The sequence below is a fragment of the Bidens hawaiensis genome, unplaced genomic scaffold, assembly GCF_021521415.1.
Source record: "Bidens hawaiensis isolate Kalapana, Puna unplaced genomic scaffold, B.hawaiensis_p1.1 tig00019034_1, whole genome shotgun sequence".
Classification (NCBI taxonomy): domain Eukaryota; kingdom Viridiplantae; phylum Streptophyta; class Magnoliopsida; order Asterales; family Asteraceae; genus Bidens; species Bidens hawaiensis.
Window position 1 is genome coordinate 338,987 of NW_027492890.1, and position 14,885 is coordinate 353,871.

Below are 14,885 nucleotides of genomic sequence, written 5' to 3' on the forward strand. Positions count from 1 at the left end.
CATTACGCGTCATTAAAGACCTATTTTCTAGTAGTGACTTGCAACTTTGCTTTAAATGTTGCGATGCCTTTTGAAGTTATGGCAATCAAATGTTTAATAAATCCTTATTTTATTTAATAAATGAATAGAAAAGATGACAAAAGTAATGATTTCTTATTATTGTTAAAAATATTGAAAATTTAACTATGGAAGTCCATTTTTAGCTATACATACTTTATATAAAATGTTTACTAAGAATTTTGTTCTAAATTTTCGTATTTTTTAATAATTAAATTATTTGTAATAGCATATTTAATAACAAGAAAGTGTTGGAAAGTATATAAAATGATTAAAGTTAAAATGCAAATCTAAGACAAAAATGAGAAGGGTAAGGAAAATATGTGGCCATAAAAAAACTCCTTAAAAAATAATAAAAAACCAAATATATAAATAAAAAAAATATGCTAACTCAATATATAAATAAAATATATAACTGATCAATAATAAAAAAAATCATAACTCAATATATAAATAAAAAACAAAAAAATTAAAAAAACCAAAATATTTCCCCCGTCATTCCCGTTCCCAAAAAAACGACGAAAAGACACAATGCCGAGAAAAAAAAACATGATGCCGAAAATGAACAAACAACACAGTGATAAACAAAAAAAAGACACAATAGACCGCAAAATATAACACAAAGCCGAACAAAATATAATATAATCTTGAGTAATATAACACAATATCAAGGAAAAAAAAGACACAATCAATAACGAAAATAAACACAAAACACAATGATAAATAAAAAGACACTGATACTTTTCACTCAACATTGTTTCTTTTTTGAGGTTTTTTTTTCGAGAACAATGAAGACGGTGGAAACATTTTTATGTTTTTATATTTTTCGTTTTTGTATTAATTGAGTTGATTTTTTTTAATTAATTTTTCATTATTTTTGAGGGGGAGGGGGTTGCTACAAATCATTTTCATTGTTTTCATTTTTGTCCCTCTTTACAAAATAAAGTGACCCATATAAACTAACATATATTTTTAGGAATTAGAGTAACTATAGTTTTGTTGTAATTAGTAATAAACTGATTATTTACCACTAAGTTGTTAATTAAATAATAATCATACTATTCATTTATCCAAATGCTAGAAAGCTGAAGTCACAATAATTGGCTTAAACTAATAAAAAAAAATCGAAACCCGATCTTAAATTAACTTAAAAACCAACTTCAAATATTAAAAAAAACTCCACTCCATTTTTAGCCATGTCTGTTTTTCATAATTTCAAGTTTCTAACAATATTAGTATTACTCTTAACACAAACCCCTCAAAAAATCTTATATTATACATTTGGCTATACCTAACGTAGCTTCTTACGATGTGGTTGTTTGTAGGGTAGTCATATAATCTTCTTTCAAAGCCTAAGAGCATCTTCACCCATTGGTTTTTCTTGACATGGCATGACGTTTGAATTGATTTATGGGCGGAGACAAATGTTTGTGTTACGTTTGGTTTGCATTCTCAAACATTTGGAAGGTGGGTTTGTAGTGGCCCCACCACAACCACTACACACAAATCATATATATACATATATATACATATTTATTATATTTTAAAGAGGTTTAGATTGGTTTATGGGTGGAGGAAAAGTGAGGTTTTTTGGTGAAAAGTTTAGAATATGATATGACGATGAGGTGGACGTTTGAATTGGTTTATGGGTGGGGATGCTCTTAGCCTATTAAGATACTATATATTCCCCCTAGAGATTGGAGCCCTAATCTGCATGTTGAAAGACAACGTGATTTTAAAATTTGTGGTGGTTTGTATGTGACATTGGCATGGAGGTCGTGGGCTCCGCATCGATTCATAAGCATGGCGGTTAACCCGAGATGAAAACCCTTGCCCTTTATCCGGTCCTACTAATGTATGTATCTGCCGGGTTTCTTATCATTGCCATTGATTGATTAGTACCTCGCGATATCATAACTTCATTATACAAGATTCTTTTATGACCTTGTTGTGTATCATTGTGTCACCGATCTGACCAATGCTTTTGCATTTTATGTGGTGTAGTGTTGAGCATGATCGTTATATAGGAAATTTTTGAATGAACGATAGCAACAATGTTTGTTAATATATGGGTATATATGACCCCCCCCCCCTTTTTATTAAATGCGTTTATTTTTAAGCTCAAGATTAAATCAAAGCTCGTTTAAGTTTTGCTTTATTCAAGATTTTAGGTGCTTGGTCTTTGATAGTTTATGAGTAGCTCAACGCCTCGACTCTTTTCACCCTCTACAAACTCTAATATCAAACAATAAAACTGAAGCAGTATAAAAACTTAGGTGCACAAATTGGGTTTCTGGCCTGAAGAAACACTAATTGACCCCAGCAGATTACGGATAATCTGAGGGTTAAATAGATGTTTCCCACGAGGGTTAGGTCCGGCAAGATGGTTATTCTTCTGATGACCTGCAAAACAGACACCGTGAGCTCGTCACTGAGAAGGGGGGGTACCTCCTTGTGACCACCCTCCGGCGTGAGAATCAGACTAGATTGCTCTTGAATATAAGTGTATATTAAGAGAAATAGCTAGAGAGAAGATGATGATACCGTTCCAAGGTGTTGGAGTATTTATAGCCGAAGGTCGGTGTCCAAGAAGGTACAGCCGGCTGTATTATATTCCTTTTCTACCAACTGTGGGCTACGCACGTGCCGTGCTGGTGGTTGGTGGGTAGGCAGCGGTTGATAGTGACATGGACGGCTGTGTACTATTCCTTTTCCACCAACTGCAGGCTATGCACGTGCCACGACAAGGGTTGGTGAGTAGGCAGCGGCTGATAGTGACATTAAGTACTAGAGCGTGCTGCTCGTCGTACTGTTGTCAGTGAGCTGTTGCAGATTTGGTCAGATCTTTTGTCCATACCTTGGCAGGTATAGTACAAAAGGTCCTCCAGTAGCGTACGGACTGGCTCATTTGGGCGGGAGAATTCCTGGCTTTGGGCGGGAGTATTCCCGGCTTGCTCATTCCCTCTTCAGGTGACATTACTGAATTATTTGAGTTAGTGCCTTGTGCGTGTAGCCTTGGTGTGCGGGTAGCCTTCCCTGATGGCTAGTATCCGTAGCTGCGGGAACAGGCGGAGTACGTCACCATTGGGAGGCTTTTCCTGCGGGAACAGCTTGCGTACTGCGCGTAAGGACGTCGCGTCTCTGAGCATGGTTGGTCCTGCGGATCCAGTTGGTCTTTGCGCAGACGTCCCTCTAAGGAGTCTTGCGAGTTCAACTGTGCAGACGTCTCTCTTCGAGGTGAGTCTTGCGGGTCCAACTGCGCAGACGTCCCTGTTTAAGGTGAGTCTTGCGGGTCCAACTGCGCAGACGTCCCTGTTCAAGGTGAGTCTTGCGGGTCCAACTGGGCTCTGCTGGGACCTACCTCTTCAAGTCCCCCCAGTCCAATGTTCTTCTCATGAATTGTTAATAAGTGAGGTGAACTTTTGGACTTAAGCAAGGGGTTTTGAAAAGGGTTTAGTTTTAAGGTTTTCCATGGGGATTCTTCCCGCGGAAGTCCTAATGTCACGTGCAGAAATTCCCGACTTTTCTGCTTGATCTTTGGGTATGATGCGGGTAGGTCTGTAACCTCCTCGCAAGTCAGGAGCGTTGAGTTCCACTTGTGTAGATTCTCCATGAGGTTTTGGTAGTTTTAAACATAGTAATCAATTATGTTAAACAACCAATTCCATCTTGAAGCTTCAAACAATCTAGTTCTCAACGTTCCCGCTATGCGGGGATGTTATTTCCGTTTCCGCAAGCATGGCCCAGAAGATCCTTCTTGGTTTCAATTCCCTGTGAGTGCTAAGTATGTGAAGGGTTTTGCCTTGACACTGTACCCGCACTCGTCTTATAGTTACTTTACTTCCAAGGTATTGTTGGCTTCAATTCCCTGCAGGTGCTAAGTATGTGAAGGGTTTTGCCTTGACACTGTACCCGCACTTGTCTTATAGTTACTTGGTTGCCAAGGTATTCTTGGCTTCAATTCCCTGCATGTGCTAAGTATGTGAAGGGTTTTGCCTTGACACTGTACCCGCACCTGTCTTATAGTTACTTGGTTGCCAAGGTATTCTTGGCTTCAATTCCCTGCAGGTGCTAAGTATGTGAATAGTTTTGCCTTGACACTGTACCCGCACCTGTCTTATAGTTACTTGGTTGCCAAGGTAAGGGGGTATAGTCCCGCTTACTTTTGAATCTTTTTGAATTTTTTTTTTTAAATTCGAAGAGTTGGTGAAAGGATAAGAACAGTCTAACCGTTGAAGGGACGTCAGCGTGGTCTGACGGTTTCTTCTGACAGTTTCAGGACGTGCATGAAGTTATGGTGACGTGACAGTATATGGTCATTCCAGATGATTTTTCAGGCGCGTGGGCGCAAGTTTTCGGGCGCGTGGGCGCGAAGTTTACGGCGCGCGTCCTGTCAACAGCTGTTGCCAGCTTGCTTTTTCCACGTGTCATAGTTTCATTGCACCTGCGCTTTTCCGTCTCTCCCGCATTAAATTCATCGCATTCATTGCGATGAGTATATAAAGGGAGGAGAGGATTCATCTCAATTCACAGTTTCACTTCATCTTCTAAGCGATTTCCGGAGAATACTCTAACTTTTGTCGAGCATTCTCCTGAAATCGTTCTTCTTTCCATCCTCCAAAACATGTCTTCCATTCGTGATCCTGAGGCTATTGCCGAGGAGTCCGACGTGTACATCGAGAACCCGACGTCTGACAAGGACGATAAGAGTACTGCTGGGGAATGCCAGTGTGCTCTTTCCGTCGACGTTTATCAGTACATCGTCAGGAAGTTCATGCTCGAGCCCTTCGAGCCTGAGTTTCCTGAGCCTCACCAGACGGTGTACGATGCCCCCAAGGGCAAGATAGGGGTGTATGCTGCATTCTTCATCTATGGGAATCTCAGGTTCCCATTGACGAAGTTTGTGTACCGTGTTTTGGAGAGACACGGTGTACACCTAACGGAGGTGCACCCAATGGCGATCGCAAAGGTTCGCCATTTTGAATGGGTGTGCCATATTCTGGGCGTTGAGCCCCGCGTCGACCGCTTGATGACCTTCTACTCCTGGAGGTGCATCCAGGGCTGGTATACCTTCGTCAATCGGATCAAGGGTTTGAAGATCTGCGCTACCGAGCGCAGTCTTCGTTCTTGGAAGCAGGAGTTTTTCTATGTCTCCGCTCGCGTCGTCCCTATTGCGATGACGTTTAAGAACGGGAGGGCGCTCCCTAGCCTTCACGCCTCCAATTACCAAGAGGCGTAATGGTTCGCCAAGATCTCCCAGATCCAGACTCCGGTTTACCGCTTTGCGGAGTCTGGGATGGTGATGCTTGGGATGAGCCGGGTATGGAAGGATGCTGGGGCAGAGGCGCCACAGATTCCCATCGTCCTCGAATACGGTTTGAACTCTATCCCTTACGGTATGCTTCATATCTTTTTGCTGATTTAGGGTTTTTCTTCTAACTGCTTTTATGTTTATTTTCAGAGGGGAACAATTTGCAGTCGCTTCTGCAACCGCGTGAGAGCGGTGGTCCCGCTCGGCTGGGTACTCGTACTCTCGACGAGAACGAGTTGCCCATCTTGGAGCAAACGGCGGATAGGTTCGTGGAGGTCTACCCGCCGGGCCTCGAGATTTTGAGCGCCACGCGGCCAGGTAAGGGTTTCTTTAACCCCCGTCCTCTCCATGCTCAAACCTCTGCTGGAATTCCTCTAATTTTGTCATCTTCTGATGAGGAATCCGCAGACGGTCCTTTCTTCGTGAGGAAGAAGAAGGCAGCTGGCGCGAAGGGCAAGGCGAAGGTTGCCTGCACCGCCGATCAGGGGAACCGGTCTGACTCGGAGACCGAAAGTGAGGAGGTGGCGGGGAACCCTGGTGGTGGTGAGACAACTGTCCCGGAGGTTGAGACAGCTGTCACCTCCGATCCGCCCAGTACGACGACGGTGACCGGCGTGAAGAGGCCGGCTCCATCGGGTTCGTCCCCGCCTGTCAGAACCTTCAAGCTCAAGAAAACTCGTAAGTGTAAATTAATCTTACCCGCAATTCATTCCGCCATTGTTTTTAATATCTCGTCTTCATGCAGGCGTGGATGCTACCGCATTCCAGAGTGGAGCGGGGAGGAGCGTCTCTCGACCCATGACGGTAGGTTTGGTCAACCTACCCGAGGCGATGACCCAGGCGGCCGCGCCTGTTTCAAGTGTTGGTTCAGTTACTCACCCGGTTGAGGCAACTGTTCCAATTGTGACGTCATCTCCGCCGGCTGTCAGTGCCATCTTCACTGCATCCTTTACTGAGCCGGCGGTGATTTTTTCTGCGGGCTCCTCCGCAGCGGCGGCCACGGTTGTGAGTTCACCTCCCGTGAGTTCACCTCCGATGGTCTCTAACGCGGCGGCTTCAACCGTGCCTCCGGCACCGGTGACTACCTCGTCTCCGGCCGGTTCATCAGGTATGTTTGGGGCTTCTAGCCAATCTCTGCCTCCTTCCCATCTGCCTGACCTCTTGGATGGATATCCCTTAGGTTCGGGTGATGGGTTCGGCGGCTACCGGCCTGTTGTCGACCCTACAGGTGCGTAGGGTTATTTTGGCCTCTCTTTTTTTTTTTTTTTATATATCATCTTTTCCTAACTGTTTTTTGTTTTTACAGTGTCGGATTCCAATGAGGTGTATGTTCCACGGTGGAACATCCGCCGGGGAACAACACTTCGGACGGCTGTGGACTGCGTCGAGTGGGCGCGTCACGCGGCCCCAAGTGGCGCGATGGGGGAAGCCATGTCTAGCTACCAGGAGGGTAGGCTGACGAATGAGCTTCGGATTCTCCTTGCCCAGATGCAGCCGCGCGTCGAGTTGCTTTGTCGTGAAAACGACAAGTTAAAGGCGGCGCGTATCCAAGAAGTGGCTCAGGCGCGGGCTATCCGGGAAGAGAACAGAAGACTTTCCGCCGTTGCTGCGGAGAAGGAAAAGGCCATCAAGGCCCTCGAGGTTGAAGTTCAGGCCCGTCTCGAGGCCCGTTCCAAGGCTGCCCAAGCTGTTTACGAACAGCTTCGGTTGGCTAAGGAAACTGCGCGGAACGCGACCGAGAGGGCCACCAAGGCTGAAGCTGTTGCTGAGCCTCTGCGCGCCGAGAATGAGGAGCTTAAAGCCAAACTAGAGAGGCTCCAGCAGGCTCATGATGCCTTGGCCATGGAAGACGCCAAGAAGCTTCAAGAGATCTTGGACCAGAGGGGTATGCTTGACCATACTGAGCGTAAGCTAAAGGGCGTTGAAGAGGCTGCTGCTAAGGAAGTGTTGATTGCCAACCTTAACAAAAGTTAAGCCGAACACGCCCGTAACCAAGCTCAAGCTGCCCTCCAGGAGGCTCTGATTACCAAGGAATGGCTTCTACGAGAAGCGTTGTCGCAGGTAAGCTTAGCTTCATAATATCTTTACGCTTTTCTTTGTACTTAGAAAAGGTTTTGATACTTTGTATTTTTCCTTGTAGGTTGTGCATCGGATCTTCACGAACACATCTTATGACGATGCCATGAGCGCAGCCCTCAACGCTTCCCATGAGGATGGGGAAAAGGCTGGTTTCTTGCTTGGTCTGGGGTTTGTTGAGAAGGGCATCCCGCCTTCCAACTTCCCTCTTTATGACGTGGACACTGAAGCTGCCTATGACCAAGCAGTGAACCAGTATGCTGCCTTCCCGCATCCGGTGGTGGAGAAGGTGAACGAAATTGCTGCTGCTGATGATGGGCTAACCATTCTCAAGACTTTCCTTGAACCGCCACAGCCAACTGATGGTGCGGGTACAAGTGGGTTTGGAGGGAGTGGTCCTGAAGTTTGAACCTTGAGATCCCTTCCCACCGTTAGGATAGATTTATATTTCTGGTGGCGGGTAGATACCCGGCCATTCTTGTAATGTTTGAATTTTTTATGAAATATAAATGTTTGTGCGGGTAGGACCGCCAATTTCACTGGATGACTTGCTTTATAAACGTTATATGACTTGCTCATGCATATTATAGCTTAATTTGGCACTTGTTTTGCCGCATAAACAATATATGATTCGCTCGTGCATACTTTAGTTTAACTTAGCAATTTTCCAAGTGTTTTGAATAAGTTAACCGTTCGACGCGCGGTTGTCAATGGTTAGTGTTCAGTTTCCTCTATCATGATTGTGCGGGTAGGACCGTCACTTTCATTTAGTGGGATGACCAATCTTCACCTATAACTGACCTGCGTGAAGGTTTGCCGTTTTGTGTTTATGCGGGTTTTGCCGCCGTCCACAAGCAACGACTTCCCCACTTATTTATGCGGTGAATACCGGCATATCAGTGTTTTGAATAAGTTAAACCTTTCGACGCGCGGTTGTCAATAGGTTAATGTTCAGTTTCCTCTATCATGATTGTGCGGGTAGGACTGTCACTTTCATTTAGTGGAATGACCAAACTTTACCTATAATTGTCCTGCGTGAAGGTTGTCATTTCTTAGAAATTTTTGCCGTTTTTTGTGTTTATGCGGGTTTTGCCGCCGTCCACACGCAACGACTTCCTTTCACACTTATTTATGCGGTGAATACCGGCATATCAGTGTGGAAAGTTCACAAGTATAAATGTAAGACCATCAGCGTCAATGTGATAAGGAGAATCATTTCCATTAGAAGTGACTCTGGGCCTTTTCTTTACTAGTTTGGAATTGATCTACATGCAACCTGTGTAATTGAACTCCCATGTTCTTGGGATGGGGGTGTCATCGAGCCTTTCGAGCCGATATTCACCTGGTTCGGATCTCGTTGTTTACGCAGTATGTAGTCTCCAACATTGAAGCTGCAGTTTCATTCGTGTTTTCCCCAATTGGGGTTCTACACGCATTAGCCTGCTCAGCGTTCATTACGCCACGAGGTGTGTGAGTTTCCCCCCGCGTTCCTTGGTTTGAAGGTTTCTTCGAAATTCCTTCTCGGTTGGAAGTCCGTTTCCTTACGCTTCCCTTTCGCCCTATGGCGAGGGTTTGCGTCGGTGTCGGATTCCTCCCGATCATCGTCCGAGTACTCGCACTCACTGCTCATGTTGAGCTGTTGTCGAGTGCTTCCAAATTCGTCAGCCTGTTGGATGGAACGTAAGCGTTCGCCCAACTCAGCTTGGAATTCCTTCTGACGTGCTTCCGCCCACGCTTTAACTTGTTCAAGTGTTTGGTGGGGGAGCCTCGTCTGTTGTCTTTCCACCTGGGTATCAATGAATCCTAGGGGATGATTGTTTACTGCACTTGCCCCGGCTTGGGTAACCGGGGTAGTGTTCGTAAAATTTACTGCACTTGCCCCGGCTTGAGTAACCGGGGTAGTGTTCGTAAAATTTGTGTACTCGCCGGTGTTCCTCCCAGTAGATGGGGTTGTGATTACCGGGGTTTCTTGGTCACTCGCTGGCCTCGGGACCGGAGTAACGTTAACCATCTTTCCAGAAGTTTTGAAAAAACTGAAAAAGAATAAGTTCTAGCTTTTATGCACGGATGGCGCCAATGAAGAAACACTAATTGACCAGTCCCACGGATGGCGCCATGAAGAGGTAGGTCCCAGCAGAGCCCAGTTGGACCCGCAAGACTCACCTTGAACAGGGACGTCTGCGCGGTTGGACCCGCAAGACTCACCTTAAACAGGGACGTCTGCGCAGTTGGACCCGCAACTCACCTCGAAGAGAGACGTCTGCGCAGTTGAACTCGCAGACGTCCCTCTAAGGAGTCTTGCGAGTTCAACTGCGCAGTTGAACTGCGCAGACGTCCCTGTTTAAGGTGAGTCTTGCGGGTCCAACCGCGCAGACGTCCCTGTTCAAGGTAAGTCTTGCGGGTCCAACTGGGCTCTGCTGGGACCTACCTCTTCATGGCGCCATCCGTGGGACTGGTCAATCATGATAGAGGAAACTGAACATTAACTTATTGACAACTGCGCGTCGAAAGGTTTAACTTATTCAAAACACTGATATGCCGGTATTCACCGCATAAATAAGTGGGGAAGTCGTTGCGTGTGGATGGCGGCAAAACCCGCATAAACACAAAACGGCAAACCTTCACGCAGGTCAGTTATAGGTGAAGATTGGTCATCCCACTAAATGAAAGTGACGTTCCTACCCGCACAATCATGATAGAGGAAACTGAACACTAACCTATTGACAACCGCGCGTCGAACGGTTAACTTATTCAAAACACTTGGAAAATTGCTAAGTTAAACTAAAGTATGCACAAGCGAATCATATATTGTTTATGCGGCAAAACAAGTGCCAAATTAAGCTATAATATGCATGAGCAAGTCATATAACGTTTATAAAGCAAGTCATCCAGTGAAATTGGCGGTCCTACCCGCACAAACATTTATATTTCATAAAAAATTCAAACATTACAAGAATGGCCGGGTATCTACCCGCCTACAGAAATATAAATCTATTCTAACGGTGGGAAGGGATCTCAAGGTTCAAACTTCAGGACCACTCCCTCCAAACCCACTTGTACCCGCACCATCAGTTGGCTGTGGCGGTTCAAGGAAAGTCTTGAGAATGGTTAGCCCATCATCAGCAGCAGCAATTTCGTTCACCTTCTCCACCACCGGATGCGGGAAGGCAGCATACTGGTTCACTGCTTGGTCATATGCAGCTTCAGTGTCCACGTCATAAAGAGGGAAGTTGGAAGGCGGGATGCCCTTCTCAACAAACCCCAGACCAAGCAATAAACCAGCCTTTTCCCCATCCTCATGGGAAGTGTTGAGGGCTGCGCTCATGGCATCGTCATAAGATGTGTTTGTGAAGATCCGATGCACAACCTACAAGGAAAAATACAAAGTATCAAAACCTTTTCTAAGTACAACGAAAAGCGTAAAGATATTATGAAGCTAAGCTTACCTGCGACAACGCTTCTCGTAGAAGCCATTCCTTGGTAATCAGAGCCTCCTGGAGGGCAGCTTGAGCTTGGTTACGGGCGCGTTCGGCTTCACTTTTGTTAAGGTTGGCAAGCAACACTTCCTTAGCAGCAGCCTCTTCAACGCCCTTTAGCCTACGCTCAGTATGGTCAAGCATACCCCTCTGGTCCAAGATCTCTTGAAGCTTCTTGGCGTCTTCCATGGCCAAGGCATCATGAGCCTGCTGGAGCCTCTCTAGTTTGGCTTTAAACTCCTCATTCTCGGCGCGCAGAGGCTCAGCAACAGCTTCAGCCTTGGTGGCCCTCTCGGTCGCGTTCCGCGCAGTTTCCTTAGCCAACCGAAGCTGTTCGTTAACAGCTTGGGCAGCCTTGGAACGGTCCTCGAGATGGGCCTGAACTTCAACCTCGAGGGCCTTGAAGGCCTTTTCCTTCTCCGCAGCAACGGCGGAAAGTCTTCTGTTCTCTTCCCGGATAGCCCGCGCCTGAGCCACTTCTTGGATACGCGCCGCCTTTAACTTGTCGTTTTCACGACAAAGCAACTCGACGCGCGGCTGCATCCGGGCAAGGAGAATCCGAAGCTCATTCGTCAGCCTACCCTCCTGGTAGCTAGACATGGCTTCCCCCATCGCGCCACTTGGGGCCGCGTGACGCGCCCACTCGACGCAGTCCACAGCCGTCCGAAGGGTTGTTCCCCGGCGGATGTTCCACCGTGGAACATACACCTCATTGGAATCCGACACTGTAAAAACAAAAAACAGTTAGGAAAAGATGATATATAAAAAAAAGAGGCCAAAATAACCCTACGCACCTGTAGGGTCGACAACAGGCCGGTAGCCGCCGAACCCATCACCCGAACCTAAGGGATATCCATCCAAGAGGTCAGGCAGATGGGAAGGAGGCAGAGATTGGCTAGAAGCCCCAAACATACCTGCTGAACCGGCCGGAGACGAGGTAGTCACCGGTGCCGGAGGCACGGTTGAAGCCGCCGCGGTAGAGACCATCGGAGGTGAACTCACGGGAGGTGAACTCACAACCGTGGCCGCCGCTGCGGAGGAGCCTGCAGAAAAAATCACCGCCGGCTCAGTAAAGGATGCAGTGAAGATGGCACTGACAGCCGGCGGAGATGACGTCACAATTGGAACAGTTGCCTCAACCGGGTGAGTAACTGAACCAACACTTGAAACAGGCGCGGCCGCCTGGGTCGTCGCCTCGGGTAGGTTGACCAAACCTACCGTCATGGGTCGAGAGACGCTCCTCCCCGCTCCACTCTGGAATGCGGTAGCATCCACGCCTGCATGAAGACGAGATATTAAAAACAATGGCGAAAAGAATTGCGGGTAAGATTAATTTACACTTACGAGTTTTCTTGAGCTTGAAGGTTTTGACAGGCGGGGACGAACCCGATGGAGCCGGCCTCTTCACGCCGGTCACCGTCGTCGTACTGGGCGGATCGGAGGTGACAGCTGTCTCAACCTCCGGGACAGTTGTCTAATATCTTTACGCTTTTCTTTGTACTTAGAAAAGGTTTTGATACTTTGTATTTTTCCTTGTAGGTTGTGCATCGGATCTTCACGAACACATCTTATGACGATGCCATGAGCGCAGCCCTCAACGCTTCCCATGAGGATGGGGAAAAGGCTGGTTTCTTGCTTGGTCTGGGGTTTGTTGAGAAGGGCATCCCGCCTTCCAACTTCCCTCTTTATGACGTGGACACTAAAGAGGTAGGTCCCACGGATGACCAGTCCGTGCATAAAAGCTAGAACTTATTCTTTTTCAGTTTTTTCAAAACTTCTGGAAAGATGGCCAGTCCCACGGATACTAGCCATCAGGGAAGGCTACCCGCAGAGCAAGGCTACACGCACAAGGCACTAACTCTCAAATAATTCAGTAATGTCACCTGAAGAGGGAATGAGCAAGCCGGGAATATTCCCGCCCAAAGCCGGGAATTCTCCCGCCCAAATGAGCCAGTCCGTACGCTACTGGAGGACCTTTTGTATTATACCTGCCAAGGTATGGACAAAAGATCTGACCAAAGCTGCGACAGCTCACTGACAACAGTACGACGAGCAGCACGCTCTAGTACTTAATGTCACTATCAGCCGCTGTCTACTCACCAACCCTTGTCATGGCACGTGCATAGCCTGCAGTTGGTGGAAAAGGAATAGTACACAGCCGGCCATGTCACTATCAGCCGCTGCCTACCCACCAACCACCAGCACGGCACGTGCGTAGCCCACAGTTGGTAGAAAAGGAATATAATACAGCCGGCTGTACCTTCTTGGACACCGACCTTCGGCTATAAATACTCCAACACCTTGGAACGGTATCATCATCTTCTCTCTAGCTATTTCTCTTAATATACACTTATATTCAAGAGCAATCTAGTCTGATTCTCACGCCGGAGGGTGGTCACAAGGAGGTACCCCCCCCCCCCTTCTCAGTGACGAGCTCACGGTGTCTGTTTTGCAAGTCATCAGAAGAATAACCATCATACTGGACCTAACCCTCGTGGGAAACATCTATTTAACCCCCAGATTATCCGTAATCTGCCGGGGTCAATTAGTGTTTCTTCATGGCCTAAAATAGTAAAAATTGTTAGATTGTGGCCATGATGGCTTGCGTCAAAGAAAGTCAAAACACTATCTTCTGTGAAATTTATATATTTACAATTTGGGGGTCGGTGCGTTTCATGATTTGTACATTGTGAACACAAATTTGTACCATGACATCGCGCCTTTCTACATCCCTGTCCACCTACACCTATTGCTCAACGATCGTTAACCATCCAATCTCTCCTCTTCCGGCATCCATAACAAATTGTCCTATTAGGCCATTTTGCGGCACCGTATTAGTTCCTAATTTTTATTTTGTTTTATTTAATCTAGTTATCATAATGAACGTAAGGGAAATAGACTAAATGTCAATTTTTTTTGTTCCGGTACCATAACGAAGATAGCAAAACCGAGGGAGTAGACTCGCCTCTTCAACACCTGTGACTGACAGCGCTCGGGTTTTACCAACGCGCAAGTTTAGCGTCCGACGCCCCTTGGCCATTAGCTCACCTTCATATATATATATATATATATATATATAATATATATATATTTGTATGTATATATATATATTTTTTCATTTTTTAGCTACAGTATCGTAAGGAGAGTAATCAAAACGGACCGAATTCGTGTCGAATTACTGCCACAATGTCCGAGACTGACATCGTTTGTATTTTCCACCACTCGGGTTTGCCGACCAAATAAATATCGTTTTAAATATTTTATTTTTATATGTTAATATTTTTATAAGTTAAATTGATGAATTAATTTTTGGGCTATAACGCTCAAAATTTATCAACGATGTCTATACCCTAAGAACATAACTGATACTAACCAAATTCACGTCGACTCATCGTCTTAACGCTCAGGTTTTGCTAACGCTCGAGTTTCAACGATAGAGTTTTGTCAGCTGGCCCGACACAACACGTCGAGTAGAAAAACTAATTTAGGATATAATTTAGAAAGAAGAAAGTAATTTGAAACTAACTATTAATAAACACCATCTTAAATAAAAAAGTGATAATTTTAAATATTGAAAATTAGAAAATCACTTAATGTTTTGATGATGTACTTGAAGGGTCTCTATAGAGAAGCATAAAATCCAGTATCAGAGTCGGCGCGATGTGTTCTACCCAGAACTGGTTCCTGGTCGTATCCGATTCATAGCCAATGATGCCTGATGGGCACTACCCAGTTTCACACTATAGTTATTGGAATTCAGGTAAAATCACAAACACAAAGTTTGACTTAGCTAATTCATCACGCTTTTATTAGAGGGGAAGGGGCACAGGTTTATAGGTAGTTTATCACATGGCAAACCCACCTCTAACTATAGTTTGCCAAATTACAATTTGTGGCAAAGGTTTACCATTAATAATCAATTATTACATATAAATACCACTAACTTTTGACCATTTTTATCCACT